We start from the raw sequence: 13,147 nt of genomic DNA on the forward strand, positions 1-13,147 counted from the left end.
TCGCTCGCGAACTCGGCGAAGCGGCAAAGCGGGACTTCTACGGGACTTTCACGGGTGCGCGCGCGCGGTGCGCGCGTGTTCCCGTTTATATAGGCCCGCCTCCACACAAAGAGAGGAGCCTAAACAAAACAAAAACAAAGGTTATAACTACATATAACCAGATTTAAACACTAGTAAAGTTCTGCATGGAGTCAATCTTCACCTCCTGGTAATATGAGTACGTGCCACAGTTCAAATCAAGATGCACGCCGTGAAGAAATAAAAGGTATCCAACAGCAACAGGGACAGCGTCTCCAGGCAAAGCGGGACTTCTACGGGACTTTCACGGGTGCGCGCGTGTTCCCGTTTATATAGGCCCGCCTCCACACAAAGAGAGGAGCCTAAACAAAACAAAAACAAAGGTTATAACTACATATAACCAGATTTAAACACTAGTAAAGTTCTGCATGGAGTCAATCTTCACCTCCTGGTAATATGAGTACGTGCCACAGTTCAAATCAAGATGCACGCCGTGAAGAAATAAAAGGTATCCAACAGCAACAGGGACAGCGTCTCCAGGCAAAGCGGGACTTCTACGGGACTTTCACGGGTGCGCGTGTTTTTATTATTACAAAAGGTACATCCAAGTTGATGATTTCCTAATGTTTTCTCATACTCTGTGCTTGTAAATGTCTCATTGTGTGCTAGCATTTTCAAGTGAGCACATACAGGTACATGATTATGGAAACCTGTTTCCTGGTCTATTTTTAGCCTGATTAGTTTATTTGGTGATTAGTATTACCTATGTGAACATTAGTGTGCCTAGCATTATACCAAGTCTGGTACCTCCCTAGAAAAGGAGCCCATTTAAAATAACGGTATAATGGTGAGCTAGTTCCCCATACTTTAGCAAATGAATATCCCTCTACAGAGTGAGAGTGCTCTGGGTATATTTCCCTACAACCTGGAGGACCATGCTTTATACAAGCACATCAAAAGCCTCCTCCTATTTTCATTGGGAAACTCATAGAAAAGGTTTCTACATCCCAACTACTGGACAAAATAGAAGAACTCATCGTCTGTGACTATCAATTTGGTTTATGCCCCACATAAAGTATTGTGACTGTCACCATCCAAGTGGTGGACTATGCATTGCAATTCCTGGACATGGGTAACTTGTGCCTCTTAGTCCTCTTAAGCCTTTCACTGCATTCAACACCATCAACCATCAGACATTCCACACCCTCTTCACTGATAGGATGGGCTTCTATGTTACCATCCTAAAATGTAATGCTTCCTACCATTCTGGCAGACACTAAGATGTACAGATTGGTCAGTTCAGATCACAATGACAGCAGATAACATGTGAGGTCCCCCGAGGTTCCATCCTCCCCCAAAAATCTTGAATCTCTACATGGAACCTCTGGGGTTTTTACATAAAAGACCAACAAATAGCCATTCATTAAAATGACAATGGTAGCCAGTTGTACCTCAAGGCCAAAGCCCAGTAGGACATTACCCACCTGTGAGTGCCTGGCCACCTGGTTGTGGAATAGTTACCTTATACCTAACCCCACCAATACTGGATGTATCCTCTTCAGCCACCTTGCCAAACAGCACATTCAATAGTGGTTTGACGAAATACAACAGAAGGATGCACCCAGCAGCTATCAGATGCACCCAGTTCCATAGGCTTTAATGTCATTTGCAGCCTCTTTTTCAAAAGGTACATAGCCAAAAAAGTCCAAATGTCCAGTTAGAGAGTACCACTCTCTGCAAAATCAAACCCCTCATGCCCCTATTAGACTTCCGCACTTTGGTTCAAGCACTCATGATCTTCCACCTTGATGAGGCACACACCCTCCTGACTAGGCTGCCAGCCACACATATTGTACCTTCAAGGCTGTCCACCATGCTGCAGCCTGCCTCAGTGCCAGGGCACACACATATGACCTCATCTCTCCCTCCCTGTGCAAGTTCACTGATTTGATTTGAATTGATTTTTGCATGTATAGAGCTCATATCCCGTGACGGGAACCCAGCAACAAGTTGTATATAGGTGCAGATTGACAATATACTCAGACTCAACAGCATTTTGACACTTGATTTAGTAATAGCATGGGTTAGGCAAACAAGTGGGTTTTTAATTATTTTCTGAACACACTCAGTGCTTCATTAGCTCACTTTCCCCACCAGGATCCTATTCAAAACTACCTGCATCATCTGAAAACAAGTCTTGAACGTCACACCAACATACCTGACCTAAACTCCACACCTCTGGAGGCCATTGCACCTCTTGTATCAAAACTATCAAAAGGATGGAGTCAAAACTAGACCCCAAAGAGAAGACCTGCAAACAGTACTTCTGCTGCCATGCCCCAACCCTTTTGAACTCTATCCTGATTCAGATTCAGAACATCCTCACTATCCTCCAATTCCACAAAACACTAACAACCACCAATTCCTTCCACAAGACTGAATCCAGGTTTTTCCACCCTTCCACCAGCCGACCTGCACTAATGTTCAAAGAAGCCATGCCATGGCTTCCACAGCTTGTAAAATGCTCTGTTGCTCTTGAAGTAGGGTTCTAGATATGCGAGACGGGGTCGGCCAGCAGTGGTAATTGGATTGTGTATGGTGAATAAAGGAGGCGGCCCATCGAAAAGATAGTCTTGAGCTTTGTGTGAATTTCTACTTTGTTCATCTTCTATTTTTTGGAATGGGTAAAAGCTCAGCATCAGTAGAATATGGATTGAAGCAAGGGTTGATTGGATGAATTTTAGAAGGGTAAATCTGGGCCTAGTGCATGTAGCACTATATGAGCTATGCAGATAGCTTTTAATTGGGCTATTTCTGTGGTAGGCAGACAATGGAGGGCAGCTAGGTGAGCTGCTATGTGCTCAGGAGTCTGGCCCTTGTGTTTTGAATCCATTTGGCGTGATGAATTAGGCTTAATTGGAGGCTTGCTGTCAGCCTGTTGTCATGATCTTGGTGGGTGGAAATCAAGGTATTTCAGACAGAGACTCTATTGGAGATCAAAAAGAGGAATACATGGCATTGAAGCTTAAGTTGGAAGCATCACGCATCAAGCGACAGAGATCACTTGGGTAAAGAGGGAGACACTCCACATTATAAGCAAAGGATGTGTTTCACATCATTATAACGTGGAAAACAAAACAAGAGCATTTAATCAAGCTTTTGCTGGTGATTTTGATAGAAGATGCAAGTGTGCAAGAAATGCAGTTGACACACTATCATATAAAATGACTGCCACGTTACCAGCTAGCAAACTGCTTCTAGCAAAACTGTTGTGTTAATTTGCATTTAGCTATAGATGTAAACATTGTTCCAAACAGACATTCATACATGTAGCAGAAAATAGATAGGACAAGAATGAGGCATCCCCCTACAATTGCACGTGTGGCATCAGCACAGACATCGCGTTTGGCCAAAACCATATACTTGCAATGGTGGAGAAACACGACGGCTTCAAATATCTTGCATTCATCCATATGCACAAACAAAATGATTTATTGAATGTGGACTAAGAGCGTCCAAAAATAAAGGCGCCATTGAATTCTAGTGCATTATCCACAAGTAACCAAATCACAGAATAGCAGTCCATTATTCCTATGTGCCCAGAAGTACATAATCAGAACAGCTGACAGGCAAATAACAAGCACTGCTTTAAGTGAGATAAAAAAGGAAGGTGGTCGTTTAAGCACAGTTGCATCTACAGGGATCATATTTAGGGGTGGGGGCAGTGAGGGGGCCATAGGGGAACGTAGGGGGGCCATCTATAACAGAATTAGTTGAAAGGTATTCGCACCAAAGTGACAGGTCACTTCAAAGTATACCTTAGTGTTGCTCAAATGGTGCGGAGGGCTCTCAATTCAGGGTGACCCATGTTGATAACTTAGAGGGAGATGCTAATAAAAGTGCCAAATTGCCTGGGGTACTGTTTAAAAAATGTGCTTATGCATTATGTGTAGTGATCTGAGGGGTTGATTGAGGGACCGCCCCTAATACTGGTGGGATTGTGTTGTTTACAGTGGACTTGTTTATATCCGCTGGCTTGATTTCTTTGCCTTGTTTCTGGTTGTTTCCCCTCTTGCCAGCGATGTAGGGGGTACCTATCTATTGTATTGCTATACTGTTTAAATATGCCATGGTTATTTTAAACAGGGCACTGCTCAGCACAATGTGCCAGCTGCTAGTTAAGCATAGCCTTGCCATTTTCAAACAACTCTACTTAATCACAGTCAGCATAAGGCCAGTTCCAACAGTGCCATGCCAGCCTTTCCACGCATGCCCCTATGTGACATGTTCTGATGTAAGTACAGCTTCAAATGCCCCAATAATGCCATTTTGTATTTTGTAGAGTCACCATATGTAGGTTAGAGCCCCACAGGTACATACACAAATGATCCACCACCGCCACCCAGAACGCAAGCCCCATAAATTTCATCCTGCCCCTGGCACCCAGAGAACAAGCCCCATATCTGGCATCCTTACCCCCACCACCCAGAGCACAAGCCCTATGTCTGGCACACTGCCCCCACCCAGAGCACAAGTCCCATACCTGCCCCCTAGCACCAGGATCACAAGTTCTATACCGGGCCTCCTGCTCCGCACAAACAAGATTACAAGCCCCATACCTTGCACTCCCCCAGCACACAGAGAACAAGCCCTATATCTGGCCTCCTACCATCCCCCACCAAGATTGCAAACCCCATACCAGGCATCCTGCACCGCAACAGCCAGAGCCAAAAGCCCCATACCTGGCCCCTGCCTCCCACTCTCCACAACAGACGTCTCACACCATCCAGGCCGTGGGAAAACCGAATACCCACTCCCAAACAAGCCTCTTCGAGCAGCAATGGACAGCTCTGGCCAGACATCCTCATGATATTAGTTGCGAGACGTCAGCCCAGAAGTGCGTTTCCTTTCTGTTCTATGCTGGCTTTGTCCATAGAGAGGAAGCTGGCACAGTAATCCAAGTCCACACCTGCCACCTGGGGGTGGGGGCACAAAGTGAGGGAACACATTTTGTAGGTGAGGCAGGTGCCCCCACTGGCCCTACCCTTAAGACACCACTGTATAAGCATCTGAAATGTGACATGGCCAAAGACGCAAGGCAGGATGGACAAATCAAGCTCATTCCAATTTTTTTTAACAATGATATAATCAGTGTCCCCAAACTTTAATTTTGTTTACAATTTGGATATTCTTAGAGATTGGAGACTACATACCAGAAGTCACTAATTCGCTGTTCACTTTACTGTGCAGTGCTACAGTCCCACTGATTGTCTCTACAGTCCCACTGATTGTCTCTTCGGTTCCTCTAGCTCTAGCCCACTGTTCCGACCCTGCTCCTGATTGGTCCTATCCTCCGTTAGCATTGTCTGTGTTTTTCCCATTTTTGTCCTCCTCTGCCCCACTCCTCTGGGCTTTAAGACTGAGCCAGCTACAGATCGGGGGATCAGTGTCCTGTATTCCTCCTGGTGTCCCTCTGCCGCCGTCGTTGCCATTGGGGACACCCTCTCGGACATCATATTTTCCATCCACAGGGGAGACCCCTCCTAGCCTCCATTGTTTCTTTTTTCCACTGCCTTCCTTTTCTCCCATCACACTCTCCCAACCCAAGTGCTTGCTAGTCATGCTGACCCTGCTCCCGTTCATGTGAAGGGGGCTGCGGGGTAACCTGGCCAGAGGTAAGGGACCTGCCACAAGATGAACGGGTCCCATTCCTAGATTTGTTTTTCTTAATCCTGTCCCTAGATTACCCTACAGGTAAGCGAAGAGATATTCACATAGCTCGGCACTCCAAGATTAACCAATTTTAAATACTACGAGGGAGGATCGATGGATCCACTGCTTGTTTTTAGTTTCTATATCGCCCTTTGTTCTTCTAGTGGTCATTTCATTATGCAATTCCATTGTTGCCATGCGATAGTTGAAGGCACATGGATATACAGTGATTTTCTCAGGATGAGAACTATCAAAATTGTGGGTCCCAACAAAAGTCCTGCAAGTCCAATCACATTCAATAATTATAATTATAGTTATCAGTGCTATGTTAGTGGTCCAGAGCAACAGTACTATGCAAATACATTGAAGCAAAGCTGTTGTAGAAACAGCATAGTACTCTCAAAGGAAATTATTCCAAGAATGAAATATGAAAGATTGATATTAAAGAGTGTACACCTTTGAAACCATGCTTCAGATGCCACTAACACTTGTTCTGGGGGTACTGCGGTGCATGCTTGGAATCAGGTGGGACATCATCATGTGTGCTACATGACATCGATGTGTGCAGGGGTATACACATTGAAAATGGCCCTGACCTCAGGCCCAGCAACGTGTTAGTCCCCTTCCAGCTTTGAACCACGGGGATAATACAGCATAAGCGAGGGAATTCACTGGTACACTGCTTCTTTGTCTGTCCATGCAAGGTTTGGGATATGCCAAATTAAAGATGGGAAGTGTGTGCCAATGATGACAGGATGAGAAATGGCCGAAGCCAGATGTCTCCTTACAGTATCATGAGATATCCCTGTTCAGGTGTCTGTTGGCATGCAAGCTCATGTAAATGACACATAAGCAGCTTGGGGCTTATCCAGTTGTACTTTATGGGGTAAACCAAGCAAAGAGCGTGGGAAAGGCTTCCTTTCACACTTCGGATCAGCCAACGTGTTTCCCTCTGTAAGCCATATTGGCTCATGCACGCTGCTACGTGAGTGAGCATACCACACTTCCAGAACATATCCATATGCACAGAAGCACTGCTGGCAATATTGGGCTGGCAACATGACCGCTACTGTAGAGCACAGCAGAAGGATCTGGGCATGCCTGGCTATGGAACGAGCCTATGCTTCTTACAAAACAATGCCCCACTGATCACTGTAATGGCTGTTTTGGAATATGCCATTAAACAGGCCACCATCACTTAGCAACGCACAGTTTCTTGTCCCATCCCAAATACGCATCCAGTGGGAACAAGGCCTTTTCCAGACATGACCCCCGTCCCATGGAACATCATTATGCATTGCATGGAAGAAAGTGTGTGTGCCTTATGCCCCAGTTTCCCCTCAGTGTCCAGTGACAACAGAATGTGCTGCCACACTTCAAAAGCACTTCAAGGTTTATGAGCAGAGCAAGAAGCAAGGTTGTGCTATGGACCACGGCGCAGCATAGACACATAGCTATCGGGACAGACTATATCTTGCACAGGGCAAATCATGACTACAAGGAGGTACAACCTTGGGGAGGAAGTGTCTGTAGCGTAGGACGGAGCCAGGGACCTTGGTGAGATGTGCACACACTCACCAAAGTGCATTCTATGCCTTTATAGGAGGAGGGGGGCAGAGGTACATGTACAAAAACACTGTACATCACCCCATATGGTGAGTACATGCAGAACCTATTTTAGAATATGTAGCCAGCTCCTGTGATTTTGAATCCATAATGGAGCTAGTTGTGGCATAGATTGTCAGGACCATACCCAATCCACCACATTGTCTGGGGATTAGCAGGACCCATAGCAGCTTTCCAAATATCCTCATGGCTGTGTAACATATGAGGCATCGATGGTAACATGTCTGTGTGCCAACCATATGAACACTCAAATACAAATAGTTATTGCAGATTATGTGCGAGGGGAAGGGCTGTCAGTGCCATTGAAAGGTGTTGCTGGATGCTACAGACAGACTCAACTATTGCAACTTTGCACTCACTCCTGAAATACCCTCACTCACATGCCTCCCTTCCTCTCTCAAACTGTGGGATGCCGCGCTCTCTTACCCGGCTGCTTCCATAGCTGCCTGGGCTGCCATCTGACCTGCCTCTGGCGCCCACACAGCTGCAGTCTATCTCCCTCTTGCTTCCATAACCTCTCCTGCCACCTCCTGCATCCCAAGCCTGATGGCCTCACAGGCAGTCTGTCTGAGACCCAGCAGTCAGTGATAGAAATCCACACCAGCACCACCACTGGGTGGTACATGTGCACTGGTGCCATTTGGTAGGTCTCTCGAAGGCGCTGGGACATATGCTACAGGGGTTACCAGGGTAGGCTCAATAGGAGCAGCAGGTGTAGCCGGCACAAATGTGTGTTCTGATGTTATGTCCTTGGGAGGCCTGTATCCTAAAGGGATGTCGTCTCCAAGAGAGGTGTGCTGCAGTGCACGGGGGCTGGAGGCAGTCCGAACCATCTAGCATTGGCGCAATGTCTTTATAAGGGTGGTAGAACTCGCGGGGGAATCTTTGGAGGCAGATGATAGTGATGATGTGTTCTGCTCCTACTCCTCAGGCAGAATGTGGAGCAGAAGGAGGCTTTTGTCCCACAGCAGGCACTGCCCTAGATCACTTCTGAGGGACACATATCCCCGGCGTCGGTGACTCCTGCTGCTTCTCCCACTCCTCACGCTCTAGCTGTGCAGCCCCATCTCCTCCACCACCTCCATTGCGCTCCTTTGCATGCTTTTAACACAAGGTTTTGTTAGGTCCCTGATATATAGTGCTGGGGTTTCTGGGCCTGGACCATTGCCTTGCTGGAACCAGAGGCTGCAAGAGACACGAGAGGAACACATCAACCAGCGCAGCCATTGCCTGTTCTCTGAGATACCTCACAGGCATGTACGTGAACAATTCATCTTTTAAGCTTCACTAACAGAAACCACTAACGCAGAAAAGGCATTGACATGTGGATCGTGGTGCCAGTAAAATTAGGTAACAAATGTTGGCATCAGCAGACATGTCATTTTGCAGATGGTACATTAAGTCCATATGTGACACATAAGGCCCCCTTCCTTCTCTCCTGCACGTGCGCGTTCTCAATGTCACTGGGCCTAGTAAGATCGTTGTTTTGTTCTCCCCTGTTCCCCTCCCTTGCCTCGTCGCGCTCTGAAAAACGTGTGTATGAGCGCGACACAAATAAAATATCAATATCAATATCAATAAGCTGTGTTGTGTAATAATTGTAGATACATATGAGCACCATATCGCTCTCAAATGAGATGCCATAGCTAGACACATGACTTCCATGACCCTAGGAAACCTTGTGTCACAACATAAGGCCTAGCTCACAACACATGCCGCATGTGCACGTGAGAGGGGAACAGTACATGGAGCAGTGGCTTTGGAAGGAGGATGCCATGAGCAAGTCTACATGGAGGCCCTGAGCCATATAGCCCTTTCTACAAATGGACACTGCATGATTCATGTGACTGAAACCTGATTGATGCCCTTTCCACTTAGGGCCATAGGACACGTGGGTCCAATCCCCTCCAAATACAAGCACTGTGGTTGATGTGTTGGCACTATAAGCTGATGGATGGCAAACCACTATGAATAGCCTACTGTTCCGCCCCAACACAGCACTAAAAAGGTGTCTCACTGACAACAGCCACACATGTGATCACTACTTCAGTTGTGCATTATGCGCCACTAGGATTCCTAACATAGGTTTGCTGAATTACAGAGATAGCAAGACATGTTCAGGGGACTTGCAGGGCAACCTGACCCTTAATAAGCAGACATGGTAGGGACAGCCTTAGCATGGCAGCGTGTATGCCCCCTGCAGAAAGAAGGTGGCCTGACCTAACCATTATAAGCCATGTAGATGTACAAATATTTTTATTTTTTATTTTTTGTTTTTATTTTTTTATTTTATCAAATATACCGTTAGCCAAAAGGCTTTGTATAACACAAGAACATACAGACATATACAGGTAGTTGACACAAGCTAAAATCACACAATTCTAAAAAATATAACATCTACTACACATTAAAATACACCATTCAATACATTTTAAAATCGCCACAATCTTCACATAAAAAATAACAAAATAATATATTAGATTAGTATCATTACCTCTCATTAAGACATCCATAATTCAGTGGTATTTGTCATATCAATTGCATTGTTAAAAGATTTAAAAGATGTGGTTCTGATTGCAGTTAGACTTTCACAATTCATGATTAAATGGTAAAGTGACTCATAAACATTATTGCCACATAGATGACCTTTCCTCATAGCGTGTAGGATACTAATAATATCTCCTTTGGTTGCAAGCGCTTCCGTCATGTTAAATTTCATTAAGAGATAGGTGCGAAAAGTGCTAGCGCTAGGATATGCGACAATGTATTTAGGGGACATTGTTCTCGTTAGATACTCTTCAAGAAATGGACCGCTATTTGACTTTGAGGCAACATTGATTACATTTTGCTCATTCCAAAACTCAAACACTTTCTTTTTTATAACCCTTTTTTTGCACAGTAAATGTTAACATTCCAGGAGTACTCCCAGGCAACCATTTATTATATGTTCTTTGTAGGATGCCAAGGGTACCAACAAGCTTATTTCCTTCTAATCGAAGATATGCTTGTATATAAGGCCCAATAATTGTATCGTTAACAAGGGTAACCACCTTTTGGTAGGTCAATACACATTGGCATGTATGGGCGCACAAAATACCTTTAATTGCAAACTCTAAGTACAGGTATTCTACACTCAGATTGTGTGGTAGCCGAAAAAGCTTCCGCAAAAGTTTAGCCTCAAATACCACCATGCGTTTGACAAATGAGTGACCACATATCTCAGCTGCATATAAAATCATTGACCGTATTTTAGCGAAATGGATGTTTACTACCGAAATGGCAGAGTAACCACCATTTCGGACAATGAAAGCACTCAAAGCATTCGTGGACACAAGGCACCGATTCTGAAGTGCTATCCATTGGGATTCCCAAGTAAGTTTTTCGGCCACAATAATACCAAAATATTTGTATGATGTGACTTGTTCCAATTTTTTAGAAGCTAAATACCACATATATTTCTTGGGTCTTCGTTTTTTAGAAAAAAACATAATTTTGCTTTTATCAATATTTATAGTCAAGCCATTGGCGGCGGAATAAGTCACCAATGTGTCAAGCATATGCTGGAGACCGGCTGGGGTATAGTCTAATATCAGCAGGTTGTCCGCATAGGCAAGCCATCCGACTATCACACCATTTACTTTCACAGGATTAGCATTTGTTGTACTTAAGGCATTCATCATATCAGACAGGTAAAGGTTGAAGAGGATTGCCGCACTCATGCACCCTTGTTTCACACCACGACAAGTAGCCATATTTTTCGGTAACCTGCCAGCAGCATTGAGTCTTATTCGTACCGAGGTATCTGTATGGAGCAACATCAACATCCGCAAGAGTCCATGTGGAATACCCAATGAATTAAGTTTTTGCCACAGTTTATTGCGAAGGATGGTATCAAATGCGGCAGAGAAGTCTATATAGGCACAATATACGTCTAAATGCCGTTTGGCCCAAGCATGCTCAATTGCCGATGTTAATATCAAAAGGTTATGTGTAGTACTCGATTTATTGTTATTGTTATTGTTATTGTTATTTTGCATTTATATAGCGCCTTATATACCATTGGTATGGTCTGAAGGCGCTGGTAGGTTGAACGCCCTTGGGAACCGAAGTTCATATCAGTAGAGAGAGTCAAAAGGTGCGTGTGAGCACCAGGTATGTGTACAGCTCGTGCAGTATCAGTGTAATAGCTGCTTTCTAGCGGTAGGTGTGGTGGTTGAGAGGTCAGGAGTATGTGTTCGTTCTGGCAGGATTAATCCAGATCGGATGTGGCTGCGTTAGGCCTGAGGAGAACGCCTCGCTGGGGGGTGTGTAGCCAGCAGTGATTATTTAGAATGATGTGGAGTGAGCAGCGAATGTTGATATGAGAACAGTTATACCGAATGGTGTCATAGTATCTCTGTGTTCTAGTTGAGTGGTGATGTAAGGAGAGAGTAAGCGTGTTGGTGAGATATGATGGGTTTCATGCCCTTTCAGAGACTTCTAATTCACAGGGAGGCTATTGGGGACACTTTTAAAATCAACTTTTACGGAGAGGCTATTGGGCACATTTCTAAATTTGACTTTTCACAGAGAGGCTATTGAGCACAATTCTGAATGCAACATTTCACAGCTATTGGGTGCACTTCTGAATTCAACTGAATAACATAAATAGTCTACGTGCTTTCGAGTTTGGAAAGCGATTCATGTATGATTGCAACACGTTGTAGCTTCTCGCTTCGGCGGGAGCATCTTTCATTGCGCTGGCAGACTGGCGCTCGCTACCTGTGTTAATCCAATCTTCACTTTTGCTTCACCCATTGAGACAAAATATCTGAGCCTCTGCTACACGCATTGTGAAGGATCTTGAATTGGAGGATTCCCTCTTCAGCTTTGGTTTTCCGGAACAACGCTAATTGGTTCCAGCAGATCCTTGCATGCAGCGATACCAGCGCAAGTTCACACCTTATGCATGCAGTGGAGATTCCTATTGGTAGGCTTAGAGCCTTAGACCAAAACATGTGTTCCAATGAAGCCCAATGTGTCGGTGGGCAACCAAAGGCATTTGTTTCACCGCCATATGTCAAAATCGGGATCACTTTCTGTTCATAAAAATTTCTCAGCAGTCGCATTGAAAAAGGCCCATACTTTTTATGAATTACAAAAGCCTGACATGCCAACTGGCCGCATTTTCTCTTAGACTCAGTCACCCAAGGGTCATCACAAATGCTGGAGTTCAAAATCATGCCTAGATATTTTACAGAATTTGACGTGCAGAGATCAACTTGATTTAGTGACCACACGTGTTTTGAGCGCCCTTGTTTTTGGCATGTTCTTAGGTTCTCAAACACCAAAATTTCAGTCTTTGCTGGATTTAACTTCAAGCTGTTCATGTTCACGTACTTTTGGACCGCATCTAGTTTGCGTTGGAGGCCGATCGGGGTTTGATCTAGAATTACCAGATCATCAGCGTACAACAACCAGCTTATCGGCGATGAATTAAGCTTCGGAGGGAAGGACCTCACAGATTGAATTGCTTCTCCGATATCAAAGATGAAAAGACTAAAAATTGGGCCGCCAGCGGGCATCCCTGTTTCACTCCCTTGAGAGTCTTGATTTTAGCCCACAGGGCGCCTGAGTGATCAAGACGAATTGAAATTGAGGTGTCTGTGTGTAGCTCTTTAATTGCCGCAAGTAGGTCTTCCGGACAACCCCAAACTTCCAGTTTATACCACAGCGCTTCACGATTGATCATGTCGAATGCCATGGAAAAGTCAACAAAAGCTGCATAGACTTTCATGTTTGTACGCAGGGC

Source organism: Ambystoma mexicanum, chromosome 4p (genome assembly GCF_040938575.1).
Source record: "Ambystoma mexicanum isolate Mex_15411 chromosome 4p, UKY_AmexF1_1, whole genome shotgun sequence".
NCBI classification, from domain to species: domain Eukaryota; kingdom Metazoa; phylum Chordata; class Amphibia; order Caudata; family Ambystomatidae; genus Ambystoma; species Ambystoma mexicanum.